The sequence below is a fragment of the Schistocerca gregaria genome, chromosome 7, assembly GCF_023897955.1.
Source record: "Schistocerca gregaria isolate iqSchGreg1 chromosome 7, iqSchGreg1.2, whole genome shotgun sequence".
In the NCBI taxonomy this organism is placed as follows: Eukaryota; Metazoa; Arthropoda; class Insecta; order Orthoptera; family Acrididae; genus Schistocerca; species Schistocerca gregaria.
In genome coordinates, this window is record NC_064926.1 from 131,233,815 (window position 1) to 131,250,824 (window position 17,010).

At 41.1% G+C, this 17,010-nt stretch overlaps 1 protein-coding gene across 3 annotated transcripts in view; it reads left to right on the forward strand.

Annotated features, from left to right (window-relative positions):
* The window catches only part of LOC126282033 (F-box/LRR-repeat protein 7-like), a 241,728-nt gene that overhangs the window by 152,283 nt on the left and 72,435 nt on the right, over positions 1-17,010 (forward strand). The window lies entirely within an intron of this gene.

Sequence of the window (17,010 nt, forward strand, 5' to 3'; positions counted from 1 at the left end):
ATTCTCAGTTTTAAGGATTTTCATCTCCCTCTGGAGTAGGGGCAGGGTGGTGAGGGTTGGGATGTCTCCCACTGTAGGCTGTGCTTGGAGATTCCTGACTCCCCTCCCTGGCCATGTTCCTTCTTTTTTCCCTTTTACTGTTTTTATCGCCTTTTAGGTTTGTTTAATCCCTTCTACAATCCGCCCTTTTACACTCTGGCGGTTGAACGCTTTTAAATAGCATGTGGTCTTGCTTGTACTGCATCACAGGTGGGATATTTCCTCTCTTGAGGTTGCCCATTTACTGACTTCCCTCCTTGTGTTTTTATCATTGACGACACAACTGCACTTTTTTAGCCTTTTACCTTTTACCTTTTATCGTTTTTGACTCTTCTCAGCTGTCCCTCTGTCGGAACTGACCGCCTTTGTAACAAGGGACTGATGACCTTGCTGTTTGGTCCCTTCAACACCAACCAACCAACCAACCAACCAACCAACCAACCAACATATTGCAGCTCTCTCAATCTCTGCTTGATATGTAAAAAAACAAATATCTCTGTACAACACAGCTGAAATAAAATAACAAAAGGTACACACACACACACACACACACACACACACACACACACACACACACACACACACACACACCAACTTCAGAAGCAGTAAATATATTGTAACACTTTCTAACCTGTACATACTGTGTGGTAAAATCCCGGAGCGACAGCTGCTAATTTTTCTGATCAACCTTACTTGCCCAGCCTTTCAGGTGTTGCGGGGTCCTAAATATTAATGAATAAATTACTCAAACTAACATTTATCATGAGGTTCTTATTACACTCATTACTAAAGTAATGAGTTTTTCCCTGCTATATGAGAAGAGACAAATTATTTCTTTACATACACACACACACATTCACTACGTTCTTTGAAAAGACTAGGTAATTATGTGTCATGTTTTAAAACCTATGTTCGTTTTAGGAAATGATATAGAGTTTTGGCTTTGAGTCATTATATCCTCTGCCACTAGTTATTTACCTAACCATATACCTGATAGCACATGAGGCATAACAAAAAAAACTAACATAATGCAGTGTCATATTTTATAAATTTCTGTAGATTATATTATTGACACTCAGTATGTAGATATACTTAATTATACATTATTAAAATGGTACATCCATGTATTTTTAAATTTTTGTGCCTCCAAGATCTACGCATATAAATTTTAGTAGAATCTACAAACAAGATCAATCGTCACCAGTTATTTAGCGATACACTACAACAAAGCTTATCTTTCCACTTTGTCATTATTCCAATGAGGTCAACCACTGTAATTCATCATCATCATCATCCACAACTGTGCCAACTTCTCTGTGATGTTCTTACTGGGAGAGCAGTATTCCAGTGTTCGGAAACCATGTGGGTAGACACATAACCAATTTTAATTACAGCTTGTACAGTTTGCATATTCTTAATTCTGATGCACATCAACTAATTGTACAACAGCCCTGCATGAACTTTTCTTCTGAACAACAATAATATATTGCGCAAATGGCTGGAAGGCAGCGGCATACAGCTAACACTCCATGGGGCCTCGGTATGGAATAAAATGCTACTTTGTGTACTTTTATATCACTCCAGATCAGTGAGATGTGTAATATGCGTAGCATGTAATGTACCTTTCAGTTAGATTGCTATCCCACAGCAGCTCCTAGTTGTCAGCATGTACCTACTGCCTCCATGCAGCCACCTACAATATCTTCATACACCCCCCCCCCCCCCCCCCCCGCCCCTCTCACTACAAAAAGTAACCTAAACTTTTGGTCAAAGTAACACCTTAATCAGAATGTTTGCCTTTCATTCATTATTGTGGCCAAGCACCACAACACTTCGCTTAACATTCTCTTTATAATTATCTCCGGTATTGTACCTCATGCTGTTAACGGGAAGCAATTTTTGACATTGATTGTGCATGCTATTGTTTAAGTTTTGATCTTATCACATTCTCATTCATTTTTTCAAGTTTATAGCAGTATTGACATAATTTTTCTACTAGTCAGAAGAGGACTTACCACTGTGAGTCAGTAAAGGACTTAAAAATACTTATATAAAAGCTAGTACTCTATTAGCCTGAGAGAGAGAGAGAGAGAGAGAGAGAGAGAGAGAGTGCTTTAACAGCATCACACACATTTCGTTCTTTGTCTTTTATTTTGAAGAATGATTTGACTTGACCCACACTATAAAGACTTCTGACAACTCCACAAACTGTTTCTTGTAGGGGTAAAGCTTTGGCATCTTGTGGACTATTTGTGGACTTTCATAGAAATTAAAATAATTCTTTCATTCCCCCCCTTTTTGGACTTACAGGTGTGTTTTGACCATAAGAAGATCCCCAACCTGAAATGCCGGTTCCCACTTTCTCATTATGTTTACCCAGTCTTTGTCCTGCATGAATCATATGATTGTGCATAACACAACTCAGTATATTCATTTCTTAATTTCTTTTGTGGGCTGTATTAATACTGATATTAAGCATTCCCCCGTTACTTTCTTGCCTGCTATTTGTAAGGGAGATAATCCTGCACTCAAATGAGATAATTCAGTTGAGAATTTCCCAAATTTGTGGATCAGGCTGGCCCACCGAGAATGACATGTTCTAGAAATTTGTCCTATTGGATTCCCACGGGTATGCTTTATGTCATACTGGCACAACAACTCTTTAAACTGGTTACTCAAAAATGTGTTAATGTTATCTAACAATGAGTGTTTCAGTTTGTGCCACTTTACAAAGTAGTTGTGAGTCAAACAATGACTACTCCTTGAGCTGTAGCTCTCTTCAATGTGTATAAACTTAAATACTTGGATTGACATTCCAAAACTACAAAACTTATGTAACAACTCCTAAACTGTGATGAAGTATACAAAAAAAGCCCATGGAAAGTAAATTCCATAGTCCTTCTGGCATTCTCTATTTTTAAACCAATGATATTTCGAGATACGCCTAGCACATTTTCTCATGCCAAAATTACTGTGATCTTCTTGTATAGGTAACTAGTTCTTCAGTCCTCAAATATGGTATACAAAAATTCTTCAGGGATTGTCTGCATTGGAAGCTTTCCAATAAAGTATATTTTTATACATTAACCATTATTGTGGTGAATTATTCATGGCTTTCCTGTCCTTCATGTCTTTAATTACTTTACCTAAATGTGGGTCACTTATTTATTCAGATTTTATGGAGCCAGCTGACTGCTGTGTTCCCCCTATCAAAAAGTAAATTTGATGTTCGGTTCCTTGTCCTTCCATAGAGTTTGTTTGACACATTCCTTTGATCAAGCAAGTTAAAGCATCTGGCTCAACATTATACTCTCATTTTGTATATTTTACTTCAAATGATGCAGTAACCAACAGTTTATCGGGCAAGATAGTGTGTAATGGTCCGCATATACTATGGTTTTTCTACTTGCTAACAAATAAGGAACCTGTTGGAACCCTCAAGTCAAAACAAGAGCTTCCTTTCCTGTAGTATAATAATTTTTCTCGTGCTTGTTTAATAAAAAGCTGGCAAAAGCTATAGGATAATGCAGACCCTCTTCATTACTTAATTTACCTTGGAACATCTAGCAAGCCACTCCATAATTGGAGGTGTATATTGCCATTTTAAACCCCTGCGCAACTTTGACAAGAAACAAAATCAATTCATTTTAGCATGTCTTTATATTGTTAAAAAATATGGTCAGCTTCTTCTCCCAGCGCCATAAAGATTTTTGGTTGAGTAAATCTTAGTTTTTGGAAAGGTGAGGTGAGTTCCCGATAAAACATGTCTTAAAAATTCCTACCAGTCTCAAAAACAACTTTCTTATTCCTTGGACTAGGACACTGTGAAATGGCTTCCATGGAAGAAGGGTACAGTCTAGTACCTTTACTGTCTATAACATTACAAAGAAATTTCATTTCCTCTTTTCCAAAAAATGATTTTGATAACTTTATTGTAAATCCTTTCTCTTTTATCTTCACTAGTGACATTTGTGGTACTGATATGTGCCCTTCTGTGTCTTGCTTGTAACTAACATGTCATCCAGGAAGGGAATTACTTTCTGCAACATTTGTTCCCCTACAGTTAAATGTAATGCTCCGATGAATAAAGAAACTGAAAAATTTAACCCAAAATGTAGCATTCCTAATTGGTAAGGCCTGCTTTGCTTTCCATTGCAGATGCATCATTTACAGGTGGTGAAACTGTTAGAGAGAAACTTTTTGGTGCAGATGTCATACAGTTTTGCATGCATTTGAACCAGTACTGGAAACACTGTGTCAACTCTGATGTTGGTACTTTGAAAATGTTGTTTCAGGATGAATCAACTGCATGAAGTGATGAAAATCGATGTCCACACAATTTTTAACAATGTAGGGAAAGATAAGATAGCTACTTACCATAAAGGAGACACGTCAAGTTGCAGACAGATGTGATTAAAAGACACTCACATATAGCTTACAGTCACAGCCTTCATCAGTAAACACACACACACACACACACACACACACACACACACACACACACACACACACACACAAAAGACCACGAACTCCAGTATCTCGGGCCGAGATGCTTCACAAATTAACTATGTTTGTTGGATCTGGTTCATCTTCAATCACTCAGATTGTACAAATATATCAGAATTTACTTTTCTGTTATGGAGACATATAAAGATTTTGTATTTTCTTTGTTGTATTTTTTTTATCCTTGCACCAGTTGACATGGGCCTGTTTTTGAGGTTTGGTTAAACTGTGTGGTGAAGTGGCCCTGGTTGGTGAACCACTTCTGAACAGGGCTGGGTTGTGAGCTAGAAGCTGGTATAGTGATGACAGAGCCCCTTCCCCATGATGGCTGCGTGTTGACGTCCTCATATTGTGGTAGGTGCTGCCGAACTGCGAATACCACTGCTAAAATTTGTGTTTATTTATATGGGTTGGAACCTCGTTTATTGTGCCGACACACTGCTTCTAACCATGTGCGGAACAATGTATCTGTGGAGGGGGTGTGGAAACCACTTGGCCTGTCTACATCTACATACATATTCTGTAAGTCATTTTATGGTGCTTGGTGAGAGTGCATTGCTCTACTAGTCATTTATTTCCCTTCCTTTGCCACTCATAAATAGAGAAAGGGAAGAATGAATGTCTGTATACCTGTGTCATGCAAGCACAAATTTCCTTGATCTTCATGATCTTTACATGAAATGTACATTGGTGGCAGTAACATCATTCTGCAGTGAGCTTCAAATACTGTTTCTGTAAAAATTCTCAGTAGTGTTCCTCAAACAGAAAATCACCTTTCCTCCCAAGAGTTCCCATTTGAGTTCCTGAAGCATCTCCGTAATACTTGCATGTTGTTCAAACCTACTGGTAACAAACCTAGCAGCCTGCTTCTGAATGGCTTCAGTGTCTGCCTTTAATCTGACCTGGCAGGGTGTTCCAAACACTCTAGCAATATTCAAGAATAGGTCACTGGTAACCTATATGTGGCCTGCTGTAAAGATCAACCATACCTTTCAACAATTTGTAAAGATCAACCATACCTTCCAACAATTCTCTCAATAAATGGAAATCAGCCCTTTGCCTTCCCTACTACAATCTCTTTGCACACCCATTCCATTTCATATTACTTTGTCAAGTTATGCCTAGACATTTAATCGAGGACTGTTTCAAACACAGTACTACTAATGCTGTATTCCAATATTTCAGGTTTGCTTTTCCTACTCTTCTGCATTACATTTTTCGTTATTTAGAGTTAGGTTTCACTAGTCACATCTACTACAAATTTTATGTAAGTCATCTTATATCCTCCTACAATCCCTTGACAATGACAACTTTCCATACACCTCAGCGTCCTGAGCAAACAGTGTACTTTCGTTAGTGGTCTGCAGTGGGGCAGTGTGTCAAATGTTTTCCAGAAATATAGGAATACGGAATCTGCTTGTTGATTTTCATCCACAGTTTACAAGGTGTGAGAAAAAGCAAGCTGAGTTTCACTCGAGAGATGCTGTCCTGCAAGAGCTTCATATTTCCACCACATTAATAGGAAGGTAGTGCTCGGCCTGGTCTTCTCGCAGTGCAGAAACAATCCTGTTGCCGCAAGTGGCATGACAGTGCCTTGGTACTAACTAGCTGCTCGTGGCTTTGTCACATACTGTGACTAAGCTGCTATGCCCAAAGAAATGCCCATGGCTGAGCTGCTATGCCCACAGAAATGCCCAAAAAACAGTGACAGATCTTCAATACGTCCCTCCTTCAGGAAACCCAATCCGTGGGTGTGTCTACCGTAGACCGATCCGCAACATAACTCAGCATACGTTCTACAATATTTATAGTTTCCTCTCGTAGTAGTAGACAGCTTGAATGACAAACATCAGTGGGTGTGAATTGACCATGTAGCTTTCAGCCATCTGGCTGCAGCCTTCTCTTACAACTAACATATCTAATCTCATACTGTCAATAATTGAAAACCTCAGTATAGGAAAGGGATAACTCGCATTTTATAAATGTTTCAGGAGACACGAAAGACTAATTTAAAAAATCATGCTATCATTTATACAGGTTGATTTAGGATCTAAAGGCTTCTTTGTAGACAGAAAAGCAACAAAAATGCATAGATTTTTAAGTGTAATTATATTTAATGTGTGTGTGTGTGTGTGTGTGTGTGTGTGTGTGTGTGTGTTTGCACGCGTGAGGGAACGGGGGGGGGGGGGGGGGGCAAATTCTTATTAATGTAGGTCGTGTGTGTCATGTTGTGAAAGGCCATTTATCCTGTTATTAACAGAATGTCCCTGTAGTTATGTAGACTGAACAGAAATGTTGTCTGTAGTTGTGTTGCTGTTGTCCTGCACTCTAGTTAGAAGGAATGCAGAAGGAAACATTCCACCTGGGAAAAATATATCTAAAAATAAAGATGCTGTAACTTGCCAAACGAAAGTGTTGGTATGTTGATAGAAGACACTAACAAAAACACACACACGAGTGTATACCTATCCCTTTTCCCCCTAAGGTAAGTCTTTCCGCTCCCGGGATTGGAATGACTCCTTATCCTCTCCTTTAAAACCCACATCCTTTCGTCTTTCCCTCTCCTTCCCTCTTTCCTGATGAAGCAACCGTGGGTTGCGAAAGCTTCTGTATCCCAGCATAGAAAGTCTCTGAATTGTCACATTGTCTAAGTCATGTTCTGATACACTGATAATTTCGGAGTTAACATAAACAAGCAGTTCATTAACTTAACCTCTACTGTTTCTTATATTCTGATGAAATATGTTAATTCCTTCATTACTCAGATGCCTGGCCTTTTTTGAAGGTGGTTCTTTTGCTAGAGAGACTGCCATTAAACAGAGATACCTGTCAGCTGACTTCAATCACTACAGAAATTTTTTGATCAGTGATACCCTTCCCCCCTTTACACTCTCAACTATAAGTTTTGCCATCCTACCTTTCTGATACCTATTATGATGCGGGCCATGCCTAGTAAAGCCAAATGTATTGGTAGATTCAGCTGGCACCACTGCAATGTGAGGCCTGCCTTCTTTCATCTGTGTACTCTCAAGCACCATGTTAATTTACCTAACTTCAGCATTAAGATGACACTAATCATAATGCTGAAATAGCACTCCTAAGAGTCTATCTTGATTGGAGCAGTTTGCTCACACCACTATGGTGATACACCATGGAATGGACCCAGTGTGGTACTCCTTGGTGAAAGTAGGGTTGAAGTTCCAGGATATCACACAAACAACCCGGAACATTAATTTTACTGAAGAACAGCTGAACTTTGCATGTGTCTTTGGTAGTCTGAATCACTCTGGCTGGGTCTATTGTAATCCTTTCACACTGACAGTCCTAAGAGTTTTTTCAGTGCCATTACCACGTGCTTATCCCCATCCTCTGATATTAGCAGCATTTCTCTTGTCCTTACCCTAATGAATTTTTCTAAGGTTTCCCACTTCAGTGGGCAAGGGTCAACAGTGAAACATGTAAATCGTACGTGACCGTTACCAAGCGGGAACTCGAGCAGCACTTATTGTCATGCTTGGTCCATCCTGACTTCCACTGTTTCTATATGACAGTATAGTGATAAATTCTGCTTGCTTGGCCCTGGTTTGAGTCCAGAGTCAGGTGATAACTTCTATTGCATCTTCTGTAAACAGATAGGGTACTGCTGCTGTGCTGGATTTAGCTGTCCATATACTGCATGGTTGAATGACTTGGTGTTACTACTCCCTCACCCCAAAAGCTGTTGGCTAAGAATTGGATGGCTGAGAAGAACTTAGTCGCATAAGCCAAAATAGCAACTTGTTCAATAGTGAATATTTTGCATTTGGCACTATAAAAAAAAACTAAACTGTGGAGAGTAACTTTGTTGGTAGTTTTTTAATAGTTACATACTAAATTTATCTTCTAAACTAAACAGGAACATTTTATTGTAATCTTTGTATTATTATGTATTTTCCTTTGGGGGAAATACAGAGCTACACAGCTGGGCATATAAAAAATGTCCATAACCACATTTAGTTTCAGTATTAAAAAAAGATTATTTTCATAAGATATTTATGTTTAATAACGCATTTATACAAATATTGTTAAGAGCCTAATACACTTCTTACTTTCAAATTTCTTCTTTATTCTCCTCAGAGATTACATTAGTTGATGGGCTCTTGTCTTGTTTATTTTGATTGCTTCTTACATTTCTGAAAAAGAGCATGGTTCATGGACCATTGTAAAATTTCTCTTGTTCAGTTGGAGCAAGGCTACGACGTCAACCCCATTTCTCAAGTGGTTTATAAAACTCTTCAAATAACATTTCTTCATTCTGTATCAACTTGTGTATGATAGAGTACTCCTTTTCCTAATCAAAACAAAGCCACTGTGTTTTCAATCGGTTCACTTTGTCTTCATTTACTTTTTTGTTTGTTTTGTTACTGCCTTTGTCAATTTTTCGACACTCAGATGCTTGTCACCTTCCATTCTTACTAGCATCATCTGGGGCGAGGACAATTTGATTTCATGCTGCACGTTCTATGTGACTGAAGTCAGCATCATTAGGCAGATATGAGTGCATTGAAACCATGAATCAGTGATGTTTACACTCATTTCTTGTGTCAGTTTCAATAATGTGAAAATTACATTAATACTATGGTTTCGTCCACCGCAACATTGTTTTTTGTTATTATTACAACTTCATATAAAATATACCTTTTTGTTATTATTACAACTTCATATAAAAATATACTGACCAGATTAGTAGTCATTTATGTGCTGAGGATTGTAGTCCTTACCTGCGTCATTGTCATCATTATTGCAAAGTATGTTATGCATGTCATTACTGTTGCTATCCACGGAGCTAGAATATAGTTTATCTAATTTGTGAGAGAAACTTAGTGAAGTGAGTGACTTACACCACTATATTCCTATGATTCACAAGGCATTGACACCAGTGGGTGTGGATGCTTTGCTTATGAGAACGCTGGTGTCCCTGGGTCATGTGTACTGCAACTCCTGTAGCTGAGGCAGCCAGCAGTCATGGTAGACGCCCCTGGGTGTCAAGAGAATGAACTTTGGAACAAAAAGTTGTAGGCAGCCGATGCCCTGCTACGCTGCACTTAATTATGCTTTCTGCAATAAGAGTGGCCAGGCAGTTTGAAATTGATCATACCTCTGCCCAAAAGATGTGTGATGTGAACCAGTACCCAATGTTATTGATACCTAGAAACAGCTAGTGCCCAACTACATCCTGAAGGGTATAGCAGCGATGGCACGAATGCCAGGTGTGTGTGTGTGTGTGTGTGTGTGTGTGTGTGTGTGTGTGTGTGTGTGTGTAAGAGAGTGAGAGTGAGAGAGAGAGAGAGAGAGAGAGAGAGTTGGTGGATGATTGGCAGTTGTGATCTGTGCAGCTGACGATGGAGCTTATCAGCCAAGCTGTATCCATCCTCTCAAGAGGAGTGCTAGGGGAGCAAGAAATTAACTGAGCGCTATGTTGACATTGTGATGTGAGTGCGACTTCGTCATTTGAGTTTTAAGTGTGCACAAACCTTTCCACCAGCCCACTGGAAGCAGTGTGAAATAGTGCCACATGTACCAAGGCTATGTCATCATCTTCACAGAAACTGTGAAATCCTACTAACTTGAACTGAAGACTGGTATATGCCACAGTGGTTTTGGGGAGCCCTTCAGTTGAGAAAATCCCAGATAAGGCCAGGATGGTTTTTGTTGTTGGTGTTTTGTACATGCATGAAATACATGGAAAACTGTTGTTGCGATCTATCACAATGTGTGACCACAGGAATGTCTCATCTGACCAAGGGAAATACCAAGGAGCTGGTGCTATCTGCTTGCTTTGACATGTCATTCATGTTGGAATTATGTGTTCTATTTCTTTGTGGTGCCCCTCCAGAATGCATGTTGATAGCCCAACAACTTGGTGAGGACCATACTCCCAGTGGCCTTCATTAAGTAATGTCAAGATGCATTGTTGATGTGCTTGCACAATGACCACCCAAAGAATCTTGCAACCCAGTGGCCAACCTTTCTTCACTTACTACATGACTTCCTGGAGGACCACTTCCTCCAGCAACTGGCAGGCTATGACTGCAGCATCAGTTGGTATGCTGGCCACTGAAGCCTTGGCTTCTTTACCAGTGTCAAATCAGGCTTCAGCAGCTGTATCAAACTTGCGAGACTTGTTTTTATTTCAGTTTATTTACACGCCGAGTTCTGTAGGACTAAATCTCCGAGGTCTTGGAATGTGACAGTACATGAAATTACAACGTAAAAGTAATAACAGATAGTAAAATGCTTATGAACCTGAAAAAAGTCAATTCATAAGTTTAAGTAAACACAATCAACAATACAACAAGAATCAGCTTAATTTTTCATCTCCTCAATAGAATAGGAGGAGTGACCTATGAGGAAACTCTTCAGGTTTGATTTGGAAGCATGTGGATTATTTCTAAGATTTTTGAATTCGAGTGGTAGCTTATTGAAAATGGATGCAGCAGTATACTGCACACCTTTCTGCACAAGAGTTAAGGAAGTCAGAGCCAAATGCAGGTGTGATTTCTGCCGAGTATTAACTGAGTGAAAGCTGCTTATTCTTGGGAGTAAGCTAATATTGTTAACAAGAAATGACACTCAGGAATATATGTATTGAGAGGCCAATGTCAAAATACCTAGACTCATGAATAGTAGTCAGCAAGAGGTATGTGAACTTACACCACTAATTGCGCGAACCGCTCATTTGTCAGCCAAAAATATCATTTTAGAATGGGAAGAGTAACCCCAAAATATAATACCATACAACATAAGCGAATGAAAATAAGCAAAGTAGACTAATTTTCATGTCAAACGATCACTCACTTCAGATACCCTTCGAATAGTAAAGATTGCAGTATTAAGTCTTTGAACAAGATCCTAACCGTGAGCTTTCCAAGACAGTTTATTATTTATCTGAACACCTAGATATTTGAACTGTTCAGTTTCACTAAGTGTGCCCATTCTGTGAAATTGAAACGTCAGGTTTTGTTGAACTGTGTGGTAGAAACTGTAAAAACTGACTCTTACTGTTATTTAGCGTTAGTTTATTTTCTACAAGCCATGAACTGGGGTCATGAACTGCACTATTGGAAACCAAGCCAATGTTGCACACAACATCCTTTACCACCAAGAAACTGTCATCAAAAACAGAAATATTTTAGAGTTAACTTTAATACTAGAGAGCATATCATTTATATAAAATTAGGAACAGGAGTGGCCCCAACACTGTTCCCTGGGGCACCCCTCACTTGACCATACCCCACTCAGTCCCCACATTGCAGCCATTCTCAACATTGTGAATAATGACCTTTTGCTGTCTGTTGCTAAAGTATGTAAAGGATGAGCCAGTCAGTAGGGAAATTTTAATTTATTTTCTTAGCTCCCAGGGGTAACTTCATTTGTCAATTACATCCAAGCCACGGTCGGCAGTGTCGGCTGCCTGTAAATTCTTTTGTCCCACAGGTTAGCAACAGGAAAGCACCTTGATCACGCGCCACCCTCATGTGCTGACGAGGGTACACTATGCCCTCTGGATACTTCCATGCTACCCACACGGTTTTTTCAATCCTGACCAGAGGAAGCTGCGTGGTGTGTCGAATATACCCGGCTGCCAGTCGCCGGGCTCTCTCTCTCTCTCTCTCTCTCTCTCTCTCTCTCTCTCTCTCTCTCACACGCATCCTGTGTAGCAGTGAACGTCTCGTGCTGCAGCCCCAGGGACTTAGTTTTTGCAGCTGGCATGCCACTCGGACTGGCCTGATTGGCAAACGCCAACTTTCGTTAGCTTCGGGAACTATGTTTCGCCAAACTATAAACACTGGCTCACCCTCGCCTCCCTAGACCTGGCTATGTGACCCCTTTTTAACATATTTTGCCAATAAATGGGCTTTGTCTAAATATTATCCTATTCATTCCATAACGCCCACCACCCTCCCAACCGCCCATACTGTCCATGTAAGCGGTGAACCAATTGTGAACTACTCCCCGTATTCCACAATGTTCCAACTTCTGGAGCAATATTTTGTTATTAACACAATCAAACGCTTCAGTTAAATCATACAGTATGCCTAGCATTTTTAATGCATCCAGTACCTCAAAGAGAAAAGAGAATATAGCATTTTTAGTTGTTAAATAACTTCTAAAGCCGAACTGTACATTTGATAGCAAATCGTGTGATATAAAATGATCAATTATCCTTACATAACAGGGTTTTCAATAACTTTAGTTGACACTGATGGTATAGAAATAGGTCTGGGATTGTCTACATTATCCCTTTCTCCCTTTTTATACAGGGGCTTTTCTACTGAGTACTTTAATTGTTCAGGAAACTGACCATTCCTAAAGGATAAATTACAAATATGGCTAAATACAGGGCTAACATGTGCAGCACAGTACTTTAATATTCTGCTAGACACATCATCATATCCATGAGATTCCTTAGTCTGCAGTGATTTAATTATTGACTCACTCTCTCCCTTGTCTGTATCACAGAGCAGTATTTCAGACATCAATCTTGAAAAGCATTTGCTAAAGAAGTTAAATGATTCCCTGTAGAAACTAAATTTTTATGTAATTCACCAGAAATGCTCAGAAAATGATTTTTAAATACTGTACATATATCTGATTTATCAGTAACAGAAATATTTTTACTACGAACTGACTTTATATCGTCAACCTTGTGCTGCTGACGAGACACTTCGTATCTTGTCTCACCGGGAGGCATGATAGGATGCCAGCATTCATGTGTTATAGGAGGTCCATGCTGGCTTGTTGTGCTGTGGACCGATAATTGACATTATAATGACACCCCAAGAGAGACAGTGCCATCTCAGTAAGCGTGCGGCAGTCCTGGTCGGAATATTAGCATGGGAATAGAACAATGGTAACAAGGCTTATGACATGTTAATAAGATATATTGCTGTCCAAACACACAATCGCGAACTTTATTCAATACAGAGATGATAGTTAAGGCTTTGTTTTTGATTTTACTGTAATTTTACAAGGATTCATTTTTGATTTTACTATAATTTTGCTGTGAATGTTTTAACATCTTGTAAACAAATGCAGTTGGACTTTCAACTCTGTCAACTTTGTGAGATAGAACCACCCCAAGCTGTAGTCATGAGATCTCGAAAAGCCTGTTGGCGGACAGGCATTCTATGTACTATGCACACATGGGGCCTTCGCAGTCGTCTTCCCACTATCATTTGGGAATAACAGACCAAGTTTTCTGGGTACGTATGGGTTTTCCCCCTTATCCCACACCTTTTCACAGGTGAACGGGGTGCCTCAGGGCTCTGTACCGAGTGTCGTCCCCTTCGCCATAGCTGTCAAGCCTATTATGGAGTGCCTTCCAGCTGGCATTTCTGGCTCTCTTTTTGTTGACGACTTTGCTATTTATTGCAGCTCCGAGCGGACGTGTCTCCTGCAATGCTGTCTTCAGCATTGTCAGGACCATCTCTATCGATGGAGTGTCACAAATGGTTTCCGCTTTTCTGCTACCAAATCAGTTTGCGTTAACTTCTGGCGGGACAAGGTATTTCTTCCACCATCCTTGCAACTGGGCCAAAATGCTCTCCTGTTCATGGATCAGAGAAGTTCTTCAGGGCTTACATGCAATAGGAAACTCAGTTGTTCTCCCCACGTGTCCTACCTGGCTGCACGCTGCACCCAGTCTCTCAATGTCCTTTGTATGTTGCATGGCACCTCTTGGGGAGCTGACTGGGCTGTCTTCCTCTGCCTCTATCGATCTCTTGTCTGCTCCAAGTTGGATTATGGATGCATTGTCTACTTCTCTGCACAGCCATCTATCTTACGCCATCTAAATGCAATCCATCATTTGGGGATCTGCCTCACCACTGGGCCTTCCGTACTAGCCTTGCTGAGAGTCTCTACGCAGAAGTCAATGAACTACCACTGTCATACCGGCACGCATCCTGCTCAGTAGGTATGCATGTCGGCATTCTTCCATGTCAGGCCACCCAACCTTTGACCCTTTTTTTTTTTTACCGTCAATACGAGATGCACGTTTCTTCTCTGTGGCCTCCCAGCGTCCACTTTCGTCACCTGCTTCGGCAGCTGCAGTTCACATTTCTGCCTCTTTCCGGATGGTGGAGAGCCTTTCACCGCCTTAGCTTCAGATACAGGTTTGTGTTGGCTTTGACCTCAGCTCGTTCCCAAAGGATTCGACTCCCGAGCTGACCTATCGCTGCAAATTTCTCGAACTTAGCTCACAAATTTCCAAAAGCATATTTTTGTACACTGATGGTTACAAGTCTATCCGTGGTGTTGGCTGTGCTTTTGTCGTCGGGGCTGGTAAGTTTCAATACCGGCTTCTTGACCAATGCACAATTTTGACAGCAGAGCTTTTTGCCCTCTATCAGGCTGCTCACTACATCCGGAAGCACCTGCTCACTCACTGTGTCATCTGCTCTGACTCCCTCAGTGCCCTTCAGAGTCTGGATGATCCCAATCCAGTCCACCCCATCGTTTGATGGATCCAGGACTGCCACGATTTTGTCCCGGATGGGGGTGCCCAAGTGATGTTCATGTGGGCCATGTTAGTGTGCCTGGGAACGACGATGCCAAGGTTGCAGTCCATCTCAGTCAGCCCGCCTCTTAATCTGCTCACACGCAAGATATTTCTACTTTACTCTATCGGTGTATCACGTCACTTTGGCATGACCATTGATGCTCCCTTCATGGGAATAAACTCAGCAAGTCAAACCTGTCCAACAGCCTAGTTGACTTCCTCCTGGCTGTCTTGCCGTGAGGAAGTAATGTTAGCTCTGTTGCGAATAGGGCACTGCCACTTTAGTAACTGCCACTTGTTGAGTGGCGACTCTGCACTCAGCTGCCCTTTCTGCAGCCAGCCGTTAACAGTCAGACATTTCCTGATCCTCTGCCCCTATTTTAGCCACTTATGTCTCAGGGTCGGGCTGCCGCCTGCTTTGCCAGACATTTTAGTGGATGGTGTGTGAGCTGTCTCTAGCATTTTAAGTTTTTTTAAAAGCAGTAGTATGACAAGAGATTTGATTTCTACGTGGTGACTCTGGTGTTTTGCCGACATCTTTTAGATACTCTTCTATAACGTCTTGATATTTTAGATTTGTTTTTTCTTTCTTTTTGTACTGGACCTCACACCACCTTTTTACCCTCGCGGTCCCAGCGTTCTCTGGTTCTATAATGGGTGCTTATGACCAGAATTGCTTCTTCCTGTAGGTCTGGCAGTTCAAGACAAAGCTTGTCATGATCTGCAGTAGGGACTTTCCATGCCTTAAAAACCTGGGTGTCACCAAAGGCAGTACAGAAATGTGTGCTTCAGTGTTGGTGATGCCTGTTTATGGATGTGAGAAAATGGAGCCATATTTTGAACAAAAGTACCACTGGTAGGAATGTGGGATAAATGGTTGCATGCAATTTGTTGAACTGTGGACTTCTAAACCAAATGCAATGAACGATTTCAAAACCAAAATCAGTGTGGTCCCCAACATGTCAACCATGAGGATGCAGGTTGACAGGGACGCTGATTGGTATATCACCCGAGCACTGAACTGAACACTTTACCTTAATAGTGTTATTAGTATAGCTTTTCAACTGCTCAGAAAAAGGCCGTAAAGTGGGGAAGCCATGTGGTGATATCCTTCAGGGGGCTCAGCATTCGTTTGCTGGGTACGGGCTTGGCAAACCCGGGGTCCTCGAGCTGTGGACTGGTATGCGCCGCCAGTCTGCTGATACCATAAGCTCTGGGCATGCTTCAGTGACCACCGTTTGGTGCAACGGTGGAACGTTGTGTGTCTTAGGGACCGGGGATCTTGGCTTGGTTGCCTGGATCGCGAGGACGGTACGTACCTCTATAAAAAAAAACCTTCAATCTTAAGGTGTGCTGCGCGCCGATAAGATGCATGGATGTTGAGTTGGAACAGTCGCTAGCGGGCAACCTCTGGGGAACCTGCCGCACCTCAGTTGTACAAGGCTTATCCAGGCATGCGGGGCTCTGTCTGGATGGACGTAAGTTTCCCTAGCTGCTCGTGGGACGACCATGAATACCACGAATTCTTCCTCTTTTCCTCCTCCTACTTTTTTGCTGGCCAGTGGGATGGGTGGACCGCTGGTAGGGACTACCGCCCAATCCAACAAGAGGGCTAGGTTAGCCAGTCCTCCTGACTCTGGCATCAGCAAATGTACAGCAGTTCAGAGTAATAGAGCACATACTGAAACCCAGAATGTGTTTTTAATTATAAAAAGGAAAGAGGGTTCCTTTGAAAAGGTTTCGCCATTCTATATCCAAAAGGGTCTAGAAGGAATAGCTGGAACTTTAAAATCAGTGAAGCGTTTATGGAATGGGACACTACTTGTTGAAACATCAACTGCTCAGCAAGCAGTTAACCTTCAAACAGCTAAAAGCTTGGGGGAATACACTGTCGATACAGAGCTTCACAGCACCCTGAACTCCAG